General features: G+C 38.1%; 1 protein-coding gene across 1 annotated transcript in view; it reads right to left on the reverse strand.

The window, feature by feature from the left end:
• Window positions 1-8,866: 8,866 nt before the first annotated feature.
• The window catches only part of LMNTD1 (lamin tail domain containing 1), a 452,554-nt gene continuing 447,315 nt past the window's right edge, over window positions 8,867-14,105 (reverse strand). The window contains exon 16 of the mRNA XM_042991984.1: window positions 8,867-9,028. The gene's annotated coding sequence lies outside the window, so the exon portion shown is untranslated. The remainder of the gene's footprint in view (window positions 9,029-14,105) is intronic.

Genomic DNA, 14,105 nt, shown 5'->3' on the forward strand with positions numbered 1-14,105 from the left:
AATCAACTAGCTTCAATCTACTTCTCCAGCCGCCAGTCTAGGGAAAAAAAAAGGCGAGAGAAGCCCTGGCAGCGTTTGAAGCTGCTTCTTTGAATTTGCAATTCAATATGATATTTCACTGCAGAGCTTGGTAAAAAGAGGGCTTGAACTTCTGTTCTCAGATTTATAGTCTAATCCTTTAGTCAGCCATTTTACATAGGTTCATAAGCCGCTGGTTATTTTCTACTAACCACAAAGATATTGGCACTCTCTACCTCCTATTCGGTGCCTGAGCTGGCATAGTAGGAACTGCCCTTGGCTTTCTAATTTGAGCCGAACTTGGCCAACCTGCCACCCTACTAGGAGACAATCAGATCTACAGCATAATTGTCACTGCCCATGCATTTGTAATAGTTTTCTTTATGGTAATACCAATCATAATCAGAAGCTTTGGAAATTGATTGGTGCCATTAATAACTAGACACCAGATACAGCATTCCCTCAGATAAATAATATAAGCTTCTGACTTCTTCCCCCATCCTTCCTACTTCTACTCACATTATCAATTGTAGAGGCTGGTGCAGGAACTGGATGATCACATACCCTCCTCTAGCTGGCAAACAAGCCCATTCAGGAGCATCCGTGGACCTAACCATTTTTTCCTTACACTTTGCAAGTGTTTCTTCAATTTTAGGTGCTATTAAAACTTTATTACTACAATTATTAACATAAAACCCCCATATCTCAATATCAGACACCCTTATTTGTCTGATCTGTCCTAAATACTGCTGTCTTGTTACTCACTACTACCAGTACTAGCTGCTGGAATTACAATGTTAATGACAGACCAAAACCTAAATACCACCTTCTTTGACCCTGCTAGGGGAGGAGATCCTATCTTAAATCAGCACTTATTCTGATTTTTTGGACATCCAGAAGCCTATATTCTAATTTTACCAGGCTTCGGAATAATTTCACACATCGTCACTTATTATTCAGGCAAAAAGGGGCCCTTCGGCTATATAGGAATAGTCTGAACAATAATATCCATTGGTTTCTTAGGTTTCATTGTATAAGCCCATCCATACGTTCACTGTGGGAACGGACATTGACACACGAGCATATTTTATGTCAGCCACCATAATTATTGCTATCCCTACTGGAGTAAAAGTTTTCAGGTGACTTGCCACTCTTTACAGAGGCAATATTAAATGATCACCTGCTATACTATGAGCCCTAGGCTTCGTATTTACTACCGTAGGTGGTCTAAGGGGAATCGTACCAGCAAACTCTTAACTAGACATCGTTCTTCATGACACTTACTATGTAGTAGCTCACTTCCATTACGTATTATCAATAGGGGCAGGTGGTGGTAAAATATATGTATTTCACCTCGGCCTGGAGGAGACGCTGCCGGTCAGCCAGGGCCCCTGCCCCAGGGAGTTCCAGCTCCAGCTCCTGCTAAGCAGTTCCTCCGGAAAAGCGGTTCTGCTGTGCCGCCCCCGCTTCTCAGCTGAGCCACAGGAACTGGGAGCTGAGCCCCGGCCCCCATTGGCGCCACCGCCCCAGGAAAGGCCTAGTCAGGGCCAGGAAGTCAAACTTGGGAGCAAGTCAGGTGTGCAGGCCCGAGATGCACGCCCTTCAGCCCGCCTTTTTTTTTTTTTTTAAAGGAAAGCAAGTTTATTCGCAGGTGAACAGCAACAACATTTACAAAACACGTTTTGTACAGTCAAGTCTGCACTGCCCTTACACACTAGGGGAAGGAAGACCTCGTCTTTCCAACAGCCATAAACAGGCCTGGATAATGAGTTTATGAAAAACACTTTCTTTTCCTTCAGCACACAAAATTATTTACGAAGCTGTACAGTTCAGAAATAGGAAGCAAAGAGAAGAAAACTACCTCAAGGAGAGCAACAGCTCCTTTCTGTTGGCAGTCGTCATTTTACAGACATAAACTATGCATCAGAGATCTTACATTTGGAGAGGAATGGGTGACATATCAGAGCTACAACAATAAGTATTGTTATTTATTTCTAATGGGGAATTAGAAGACCCTCTTTGGACATCAGTTCTTGAAAAGATTCTGCAATTTCAGAGCACATCAGTGCTGAGAAATCCTTTAGAAAACCTTTTGTTTAAGGGTTAATCATTTAATGTATTAATATTTTCACTTAGAAACATAAAATTTGCATATACAGTGAAAAATCGGTTCTGTGAACACTGAAACATATGTACATGAAACATATATATATATGAAATATATATGAAGCATATATAGAAGATGATCTGAGAATTAATATGATGAATATTTGATGAATCTGTATATTTTTCATAGGCAGCTGATTTAAAAATCTTCCTGCTAAGCTGGTAACTAGTGTGGCTGTTCTAGGTGGTGAAGATCTCTTTCCACATTGACTAAATCAGAATGGTCTCTCCTAAGCGAGTGAGATAAAGAATCCTACTAATATTCATCAACAATCTGGGGACAACACAAGGCTCTATTCTAAGCTCTTGCTTACATACATTATCTCATTTAATCCCCATAACAACTCCACAGGGTGCTGGCTGTGTGATTTCTGGCAAGTTACTTAACCTCTCTGAGTCCCTTCTATAAAATGGGAGAGTCACAATGCTTATCTCATAGAGTTTTTGTGAAAATTAAATGAGGGAATCGATGTAAACCGCTTAGCCCAATTCTTAGTATACATTAAGTGTGAAGAGTAGCAGAATACGTTGCCCCCAAATATGTCTCTTTGGCATAAAACTATTTTGAGAAATTGCAGACATAGGGGAAACTCTGAAAACAGAAGAGAAGGGAAACTTACATTAGAGAGGGCCCTGTATCTGGAAGACAGCTACTACCAGAGGGAACTTTTTTCACTTGAGAGATTTTTCTGCATGGCAAGGCAAACTCTGTTTACCAAACATTTCCTCTTCTCTTTGAAACCCCATCCCTCTATCCCTTTCCTTAACTCAGGATGGCACATAAGCCTCAATTGTCTGGCCACATTTTAGATCTCATCTCTGTGGGGCTCCTGCACATATGAACCTAACATTTTTTTTCCTTCCTGTTAATCTTTTACTACAGGGGGATTGTCTCAGCCACAGCATGTAGAAGAGTAGAGGCAAAATTATCTTTCCTCCCTTACAACTGCAAAGGTATTAGCTGCTAAAACGCTAAGCTGTTTTTATTCTTGACTGTCCAAAGAAAGTGTTTACACACTATGGATGTTAAAAATATTTAAATTTTAAAAGCACTGAGAACATCCAACATTCTCACTGGGCCATCATTTGAACACAAACTCGGATTAAAGCTGGAGGTGGGCCTGTTACAGCTAGACCAGGTCTCTGACCACCAGGTGTGTTTGCCTCTTCTGGCCCAACGCAATGGTAGGCGGTGCACTATATGGCAAAGTACAGTGGCTGACACAGACCTTGGGGCTAGATTGCCTGTATTCTAATCCCACTCCTGCCATTTAGTAGCTGTGGAACCTTGGGCACTTAGTAAACCTCCTTGTACCTAGTTTGTCATCTGTAAAATGGGAAGAACACAGCCCCTACCTCAGAGGACTGTCATGAGGATTAAAGGAGGCAGTGATGTAAACGTGCCTGGCATGCTGTGAGTACTAATGATTGACTGCTATGCCACCTTGATGAATAGCATTTGAGTAGAGGACTACTTGAAGCATACCTAATACAAAATACTAATAAGAGGCTACTAGGAGTTCTCACCTCTATCATGTGGGGAACCCCCTGAAAAGAATGGTTTTGGGTGCTTAAACAGCTAACCCATATTGAGTATTGTTTACGGAGTGCCGTGCTTAAGTGCTTTTCCTGTTTTAACTTATTTAATCTTCATAATAATGCCATAAGATAGGCACTGTTGCTCTTCCCAGTTTATAGATGAGGAAATGGAGGTACATAGAAGCTAAGCACCTACTGCTCTAGGCAGTAGGCAGGACTATGTTGAAGGGCCGTATGGATGTGGTTTGGGGCACAGAGCTCACTCAGTCATAGTGTTCACGTGCACTTAGAGCAGGAGACAGCAGCCTGGTCTAGGAGGAAAGAGGGAGTATGCTAAACCTTTGAAAATTCCCTTGTTAGCAGAGGAGGTGGTGAGAGCCTGCAGGGTACGTTTCTTACCCTCTAACCTAGAAGCCACTGCCACAAGAAGTCACCTCACTGAGCCTTCTAGCAAAGAACATGACAAAGGAATGCTGTCCCAAAACTGGCATTCATGCAAACTGATAAGAACAAGGGATGGATGGCTTTGTGGGGTAAAATGACTCTAAGCACAACACTGAGGTGAGGCAGAGATGCCTTTCTGGCCAGAAATATCCATCCTACCACCTGTCTGAAAACTCTCTTTCCAGAATTCCCCGTTTAGAAAGGAAAGGACACAGGGAACATGTTAAACTGTCTTCAGGTACCACTAATTACCAGTTAATCCTTTGGAGTCACTGTTTTATGTGTATTTGATGAAAAGATTGAATTTAATGTCATCCAGCTGAGAGGAGGAAAGGGAAAAAGATTAATAAGCTAAATGGTGTGTGTGGTTGGGGGTAAAGTGGGGTGGGAAAAAGGAGGGGGTAGGGGAACTAGGGGATCTGAGAATGAAATTGGGCACCAGAGACATTTCTGCCTGCTTCCAATTTCTCTTAGCCGGCCTTGAAAATGCCATTCAGGAGGACCTCATGTGATTCTTTGGCATGAATGTTGTATAACGCTGACCCTTGGGAAAGGGCAGACAGGAGTACTGTCTCTTTCATCTCTAAAAACACTTTACTTTCTATTCAGCAGCTGCCCTATTGCAATTTAAGTTCCCATCAGTCAAACAGACATTAAGTGGCTTCTTATATAAATACTTACAGAGCTCTGACTTTGCAAGGCTCTCTGAAAACCATTGTTTCTTAGAAGTTCTTTGAAGTTTTCCATCGGCTCCAGCAAGTGTGTGCAGATATATCCACAGATGGAAAATATTCCTGTGCAAATGAACTCCAAAATTATAAAGTTACAAGAAAGATAATATGCTCAAAATTCACTGCTGGAGCAGCACCCTCAAAAGGTCATCATCAGGTAACAAGATTGGGAAATTGTTTTGCTGTTAATTATTGTCATCATTTAGAACAGAACTTTAAGAATTTTTTTTAAGTTTTTGGGTGTTTGACAGGGGCGCCTGAGTGGCTCAGTTGGTTAAGTGTCTGACTCTTGATTTCAGTTTAGATCATGATCTCATGGTTCATGGGATCGAGCCCTGTGTCTGGCTCTGTGCTAATAGTGTGAAGGCTGCTCAGGATTGTCTCTCTCTCCCCTTCTCTCTCTCTGCCCCTCCTCTGCTCTCTTGCTATCTCTTAAAAAAAAAGCATTAAAAAATAAGCGTTTGACAATTTTAAGGATATGATAAATTGAAGAATTTAAATTAAATTAAAAACAACATACTTAAAATACTGAAACAGTTTCCATTAACAATTTTTATTCAAAATATACCTGTATCTCTATCTTTGCCTCTACTGATCAACCAATCTACCTGTGGCCACAATAATATTTTGAGATATCAGCGAATTTTTATTGTAAATTTTATTGAATTATAATTTACATACAGAAAAGTGTATGAATCATAAGTGTACTGATGCACAAATCAATGTGTCTTTTTAAACTGAACATACCTGTGTGCCTAACACTAGCTCAAGAAACAAATTTACTGGAACCAGTGTATATTCCCTCTGCCTTTGCTTGTACCCTGAGACCCTTTCTCTACCTTAAGCTAGAGTTTTCCAACTTCATGTCTTGGGAAAGGGAGGTCTCAGCAGATCACAGAATACAAAGCCCTTTACTTTTTGACAGAGATCCAAGAATGAGACATTTGGAAGAACATGAATCAGTCTCAGCCAATTTTTCTAACCATAAGCCCAGATCAAGGATTCTTGGATGGGGGAAGAGGAGGGAAAAAAAATGGAGTGAGCAAATAAAGCAAAGACATTGGTGGGTCTCCCAGAACGGAATTGGCCTTGCCCTAAGTTCAGAAACTGTCAGAGAAACTGTATAGGAACTTTGATCCACATGCAAATGTTGCCAGATCCAATAGTAGTTGGCTTTCAATACAGTGAAGGCCTGAACCCTTGTTCAATTCAACTAAAGTCGCCCCCACATGCCATTTCTCAGGGTAACCTTCTGTGTCCTAATACGCACACTCCAGACATGCAGGTGACTCTGATGCAGATAGTCCTTGGTCTTTACTTTCAGAAACATGGATGTAGGTTTTTGTTCAGGCTATTCCCATGGTTCCCAAACTGGTCTGTGCATCAGAATTACCTGGGGGCCTTGTTAAATATAGATTCCTAGGACCCACCACTAAATTTAATCAGGCCTGGCAGTCTGAATGTTGACCGACCTCACAAGTGATTATTATACAACCAGTCTGGCCTTCACTGGAGGACTGGATTTGGGAAGCTGCTCTTCCAGTGGCCTGTGAACTACACCATTTTAGGAGGACAAAGACTCAGGGCAGTGTGTTTCTGTGACCCAGCAGAGCCCACTTAGAAGCTGTTGAAGGGTGGGTAGCAGCTTAGGTGGTAAGTCTCCTCTCCTGCCCTGAACTCAACAAGATCAGCCCCTCCTACCTGAATATACTTGCAAAAAGGATTACAAAGTTAAGAAAGGTTGGCAAACTACTCTCCATGCCACAGTGGCAACCATTATCAACCGCATCTTTGCTTTGTCATTTATTTTATCAACAGAAGAATTAAGGATATATAAGGATAAGAATACCCCTGGTAAGAGGCCAAAGTCCCCTCCTCATTCCCTGAAGAAGAGATGGTGTAGTTGTGACACTGTTGGTCAGGCCTTCCTAGAACCAAGGCAGTGTCAATAGGCCTCTTGAGGCTCCCAAGAGATGCTGCCGTGGATTAGCTTATATCCTTCTTCTTCTTCCTTTTTTTAAAAAATGTTTTATTTATTTTTGAGAGAGAGAGAGAACAAAAACAGGGGAGGGACAGAGACAGAGGGAGACACAGAATCCGAAGCAGATTCCAGGCTCTGAGCTGTCAGCACAGAGCCCGACAACAGGGCTCGAACCCAGGAACGGCGAGATCATGACCTGAGCCCAAGTCAGATGCTTAACTGACTGAGCCACCCAGGTGCCATGGTTATGTCCTTCTGACTAGAGAGTCCTCTGGGACTGGCTATGGAGGCTTTTAGAGCTCTATTTTCAATTATTAAAAGCATGGCAAGGATCCAGAAAACATTTATTGTAATAATAATAATAATAATAACAACAACAAATATAATAATAGTAGTAGTAGTAATAATAATAATTTTAAAAGTCAGGGCTCTAGCAGATTTTTTTCAACCCCTCTAGATGAGCTTATCTAAAGTGAAAGCTCCAAATATAATAACCTACTAGGAGAGTGGATGAGTCACTGATCAGTCATAGCTAGAGTATGTCACCACTCATTGGGCCTATGTGTTTTGGGCTGTCACTGACTAGGATCAAGTACCTGTCTGCCAATGGGAACAAACTGAAGAAATGGATAAAAGAGAAACCAGATGGAGAGAAATCTAGAATTTGAGACCATCCCCTACCCCCCAAATAATCCTCCAAATGTGATACTGGAGAAGTTTGAGATGATACAAAGAGAATTCATAGGGACCAGGTGATTCCTATTAAAAATGAGACTATCCAGGAAAAAACAAAGGATGGAGAAGAGGTGATCACTGAGTCACTTAAAATCCTGGTGCTGGCTACAGGGTAAGATGTTGGATGTTCTAACTTCTTATTTGGATTCAGGAAGAAGGATGGGAAAATATGAATCAGGTGGTGTTTATTTCAATTTGCTTTTATCCAAATAAATTTTTATTTAAGTGTATGTTATATATGTGAAGGTACAAAATTATAAATTTATAGTTAGGTGACTTTTTACAAGGTAAACTTATGACTTTTATAACGTGAGTATAGAATGAAGAATTATCAGTTCCCTGGAAGCCTCACCTTGCCTCCTCCTAATCACTGGTTCCCCTGAAGGAAATCACCATCCTAACTACTAACATGGGGGATTAATCTTTCCTACTTTTGAACTTTACATAAATGGACTCATATGGCATGTACTCTGTTATATCTGGCTTCTTTTACAGTATTTGTGAGTTCATCTACATGTTTGTGTGTAGCTGTTCATTTTCATTACTATATAGTGTTCCATCCTATGGACATACCACAGATTCTCTATTCTATTGCCAGACTATTTAAGGTTCTTTTCAACTCTTTGCTATTACAAATAATGCTGCTATGAATTTGTGTGTTTTTATGATCATCTTTATCTTTTACATTATTATAAAAGGAATTCAACTATTTTTATTTAAGAAGAACATGTTGAATGTATGACAAAGTATTTTCCTGGAACTAAAATAAGCACATTTGTATAAGAATAAAATATTACGAGCATACACTGTCAATGGTACACATCACAACCTCCTCTTTTACTTTGTGAATAGTGGGAGAAAACCACAAACACATGATTAGAGTATTGAGAAGTATTGTCAGGAAAACTGTATTTATGGCTCCTTTGGTTGAGAAATTTATAATGTAGTTTTCTGTTTTTCACTATAGACCATAATCTGGGTGATCTTTTCCTGATAGGAAATCCTTAAACCAATTCATAATATCTTATAATCATATATTAAAAGTTCATTTAAAACTGTTGTTTCTCCATGAATGTGTTCTAGCTCTGGTGTCTTGGTGAGGGAGTGGTGGGTGAATGCCAGCTCAGTGGTGCTCTCTCTGCATATTCCATAATGTCCATGTTGCCTCTGTGTATCAGTTAGGATCACATTTAGCTCCATGTTACAAAACAACAGTATGAAACAAGACAAAATAACAGTGACTTAAGCTTGATATGGTTTATTTCTCTCTTAGTTTGGGGATACATTATGATATCTTTAAGACAGTATTGGTGATCCAAGCTTTTATTTTCCTTATCTGTTATCCTAAGCACACAACTTCCATTCCAATGTTCACCTCATGGTTCAATAGGGTTGCTGGTGATTCAACTGATAGCTGGTCCATGTTAAAGGCAAGGAGGAGGGAGGAGGAGGAGGGAGGAGGAGGAGGAGGGGGAGGAAGAAATTCTTGAACAGTCAGATTTCTCAAGACTTCTTTTAAATCAAAACTAAAGTAACCACTTAATTTACTCAGTAAGTTAGGTCAGCGGATACATACTTAAGTCACCAACATATATTAGTGTATTGCCTTTTCTTCTGATACACATACATACACGCACACACACACTGACCCTTGAACAATACAAGAGCTAGGGGCCCTGACTCCCCATGCAGTTGAAAATCTGCATATATTTTGCCTCCCCCAAAACTTTACTAATAGCCTACTGTTGACTGGAAGCCTTAATGATAACAGTTGATTAACACACATTTTATGTTATATGTATCATATACTATATTCTTAAAGTAAGTTGGAGAAAAGAAAGTGTTATTAAGAAAATCATAAAGAAGAGAAAATACATAAATACATTTACAGTACGGGTCTATATTTCCGCGATAAGTGAGCCTGCGCAGTTCACACCTGTGTTGTTCAAAGGTTTTATATATATATATATATATATATATATATATATATATGTGTGTGTGTGTGTGTGTGTGTGTGTGTGTGTGTATGGCAAGATGTAAAGAATATTGAAAATAAATTCCTCTGAATTTTCACTTAAAGGCTGTAAGTTAAGCACTACCTTACTTTTCTAACTCAAATCTCTTCAGCAGTGTTTTCCTTTGTGGTAATGGAAAATAGCTGATTGTGGATGATTAGATAAAAGTGAAATAATTTGCAAAACAGTTCAGAATATGTATGAAAACAAAATGGAAACGAAAAAAAGCAATAAATAAAGAATTCTGCATACTCTAAACTTCAGGCTATAAAACGGCTGTTGTCAGCAGCACACGTTTGACCATTACGAGGTAAAGTGATTAACTGGCTAAATTTGATTAGAATCAACAGAAGATATGTTGAGACCTAATAACTGTTAACTTCATATCGATCCCAGAACCACATTAGCTTCAACAGCTTCCATTGTCTTTAATTTTACATTTCCCAGTAATTATATTTTTTACAGTTGTCAGAGATCATTAATCTTGATGTTCTAAGACAATTTACTTTCATAGGAAAAAAAAATAAAGCCCAGGACTTAACACCAATCTAAACTGCCACAATAAGACACTATTAATATTTATGCAATAACTTGATTCATCATACTTTTTGAGAATGATTTGGGGGTGTCTCTTTTCCTTATTAAAAAAAACCAGTTAAATTCTGGATAGATTCTTTGCTAACGTTCTCAGTGAGCATCAGTAATCAAATGTAAGAGATAAAGACAAGTGTCGTTCCTTTTAAAATGAAGAAATGGGGAGCGAAATTTATCACATTTTGAATTTTTTCAGAAGATTCACCTCTCATATCCCTGAACTCCTATCCTCCTTGCGCCTTCCTGGGTGAGTGTGTTTATTATGTTCAGCCCCCTCACTTAAAAAGGCCCAGGCTCAGGAAACAGCTGTTCACAATTAAATTAATTATCATTTGTCAACGGCATTCTGGGGCCCAGAAATTCTATGTTCACAGAAGAGAATGTTGCCATGTCACAGTGCACTTCAGAATGTGTGTTCACTTATATTAACCATCTAGCTTGGTAAAGTGTTTTTAAGGTTTTCAAAGTAGTGACAATATCTTTGTCACTATAACTACTGCCACAGGATCCACTAATATTTCTCTAACTTTAGACTGTTTGCTCATCATTTATCTAAGAAATTTTTAGTAGCCTTTGATTTTGACACAGAAATTACACATCTAAGTCAAGTAGCAGAGAATAAAATGGGTATAAGAAATACCAGTGTGGTCCTTTAAGAATGAATACTTAATGGCTGAAGCGAAAATTTCTTAGGTAGTAACCCCACAAAATTTATGAATTAGAATTCTAACCCTTTAACCCCTTGGTTAAAATATTTCTTTGTTGAAATAAATAATCTGGAGAACTAAATAGGACTTGGAGGACCAACAGCTTTAAGTATACTGACTAACCTTAAGATTGTGTCTATTTATGCAAAGAAAGTTCATTCAGAAAGGGGATTAACCTCAAATTTTCCAGGTAGTTGACAGAAAAAGCAAGTGTATTTAAGTTACCCAGATAGTTACTTTTGAGTTTTTCTTCTGGAATTCCTTTTTTTTTTTTAATTTTTGGAGTTGAGAATGAGGGAGTTAGATTTAGTAAATATTCACACTTTATTCAATTAGAGTTTTCAGTTAAAGTTAAATTCTTCTCCCTAAATTATTTTTATTTATTTTTAAAATTTATTTATTTATTTTTGAGAGACTGGGAGGGGGGAGGGGCAGAGAGAGAGGGAGAGAGAGAATCCCAACTGACTGGGCCACCCAGGTGCACCTAAATTATTTTTATTTTTAAAATAATATGTTCATTAGCATTTTTGGACACCAAGTAAATAATCTGACATGTAGAAGTAATAAATATGCATAAATATGTCTCTTGAAGCATTGTTTACAATAGGAAATATTTAGGAAATGATTTGAATGTCCTATAGGTGAATAGATAGATAAATAAATGAGATTCAACTCAAGGCATTTTAAGCAGTTATAAAGACTATGAAGCAATATGTACTATGTTTATGATAAAATTACATAAGAAAATCCAATAATATTATTGAAAAACAAAAAGAAGAAAAAACGGTATATAAAGATTGTAGGTACTGATTTCAAGCATACTTATTTACATAGCTTTCAGTATCTTTATCATATGGCTACCAGTTTATTAGTGTATTTTGAAATAATATATTAGATTTATTTTATTTATTAAAAAATTTTTTAAAATGTTTGTTTATTTCTGAGACAGAGAGAGACAGAGCATGAGTAGGGGAGGGGCAGAAAGAGAGGGAGACACAGAATCAGAAGCAGGCTCCAGGCTCTGAGCTGTCAACACAGAGCCCGACGCAGGGCTCGAACTCACAGACCGCGAGATCATGACCTGGGCTGAAGTTGGACGCTTAACCGACTAAGCCACCCAGGCACCCCAGACTTATTTTTATACCAAAGAGATATTGTGAAAATGTTACTGATAAAATCTAAAGGAAACCAGAAAATTTATTTTTTGGTAACTATTTGAGGTTAAACAACAACAAAAAAACAAACAGTTCAGCAAATATCTTTTGAGATTCCAGCTCCCTGCTCCAAATCAGCTCTCCCTACTTGTTGAACATTTAAAAGTTTTGAATAAGCCTATAATGTACAATTTACTTTTTTGTAACATTATCCCATATTTCCATCTCCTAAGTCCCCCTTTCAAAAAAAAATAGGAAGACATAAGCAAACAAACGTACACTTAGCAAAGAAACACTATAGATAATGACAGAAATCTATAGTGTTTGTTGCTAGCTGCAAAAGGACTAGCCAAACTCCATTTGGCAATTTCAAAGAGGATTTACTTATATTCGTAAAATTTTTCTAACATAAGTGAAATTTAAACCATAGTACCTCCTCTTTAAGGATATCATTTCTGAAACACATGGCAATTACAAAACTTTTTGAGGCATATGTCCCTTAGTTGTCAGTGAACAAAAGTTAACAAATCTATTATCTAGATGGAATGGATAAATTTATAAAAGTTAAAAATGAAGGATTTACAGTTAAGGTGTGGACAAAAGGAAACCTTATTTGATGGTATGGAAGGGAACTTGAAAAATGAAAATCACTTCTTAAAATTTTTATGAATAGCTTAAGTTCAGAACTAAAGCCTTTCCTTTCTCTTTTGCACGATTAAACTATTTTGTTTGCTTTCTGGAGGCGTAGGGTCATCAACATCTTCTAGGCTGAGTTAGTAGTTCTAGTTGAATGCACAACTTAATCAGGAAGTATGTGCAAAGCTTCTGTGATCCGAGTAATATACTTAAAACTCTAATTAGTGCTTCTCTAACACTGATGTGCATATTAACCACTGAGGAATAGAATTAAAATGTGGATTCTAACTCAGTAAGTCTAGGGTTGATTCTAAGGTGATGGGTTTCAACAAGCTCCCAGGTGATTCAATGCAACTGTTCTAGAGACTAACTTTGACTAGCACCATGCCAGAGTACCAGAAGGCAAAGTTCTTTGCCTTTGTAAAAGTGAAATAGATGTAGACAGTTGACAGAGGTGAGCCATACAGCAATTGGGCAGATGTAAATAAAACAGCTGCAATTGAGCTCTAGTTGACTGCTGGTGTTGGGGGCCAATGTTGCCTGAGGATAAAATGAGAGCTGTCTAGTTCAGTGGCTTGTACAAAGTAGGTGCTCAATAACTGTTTTTTCCTCTTCTTTCTATAAAAACAATTATTAAATGAAACTACTAGCAAACAAGTCCAAATAATATTTCAGCATTCTATAATGATAAAATCAAAGGCTGATTAGAGAATGGGCCAATGGATATACTGGAGAGTGCAGAAGACATTACTTAATTACTTAAATTTGAAATTAGAATTATCTTCCCATTCCCCATGAAGTTTTTACCTGAAAATTCTATAACATAGGGTTAGAATAATTCAAGCCAACTTTTTAATTTAGGTTCACACCCCCTTAACAGAATACCTTACTCAGTTCCTGAGACCACTCCTTGCCACTTCCTGGCAATTTCCCAGTAGCATATTTTCACAAAGGAGATTCGACAATATGCCATTATTAACTTGGTAACATGAGTTAATTGTACAGATTGATATTGGCTTAACATTAAATTCCTGGGGGGTGGGGAACCCATCACACAAACCATGGCTGTCTTCTTTGAGTTTTTATTTGTATGTTGTGTTCTAACAGTAGATGACGGAGGTAGAGAGAATTTTCAGAAGCGTATGCTGACAGCAAGATAGACCTTTACTCTGAAGCCAAAGCTAGATGTAATCAAACACTGCATTTGCTCAATGACTTTCAAGTTTTATAACTATATATGTGTAGCCAGAAATGCTATACTCCATGTTTTTATTTCTCACTGAAAAAAAATTTTGTTTTTATTTTTTTGTTTTAAAGCAAGTTTTATAAAAAGTGAGTTTGGAAAAGTTAAGGTTTCTTAGAAAAATAGTCATCATATTACAGTG

This window comes from Panthera tigris, chromosome B4 (genome assembly GCF_018350195.1).
Source record: "Panthera tigris isolate Pti1 chromosome B4, P.tigris_Pti1_mat1.1, whole genome shotgun sequence".
Lineage (NCBI taxonomy): Eukaryota > Metazoa > Chordata > Mammalia > Carnivora > Felidae > Panthera > Panthera tigris.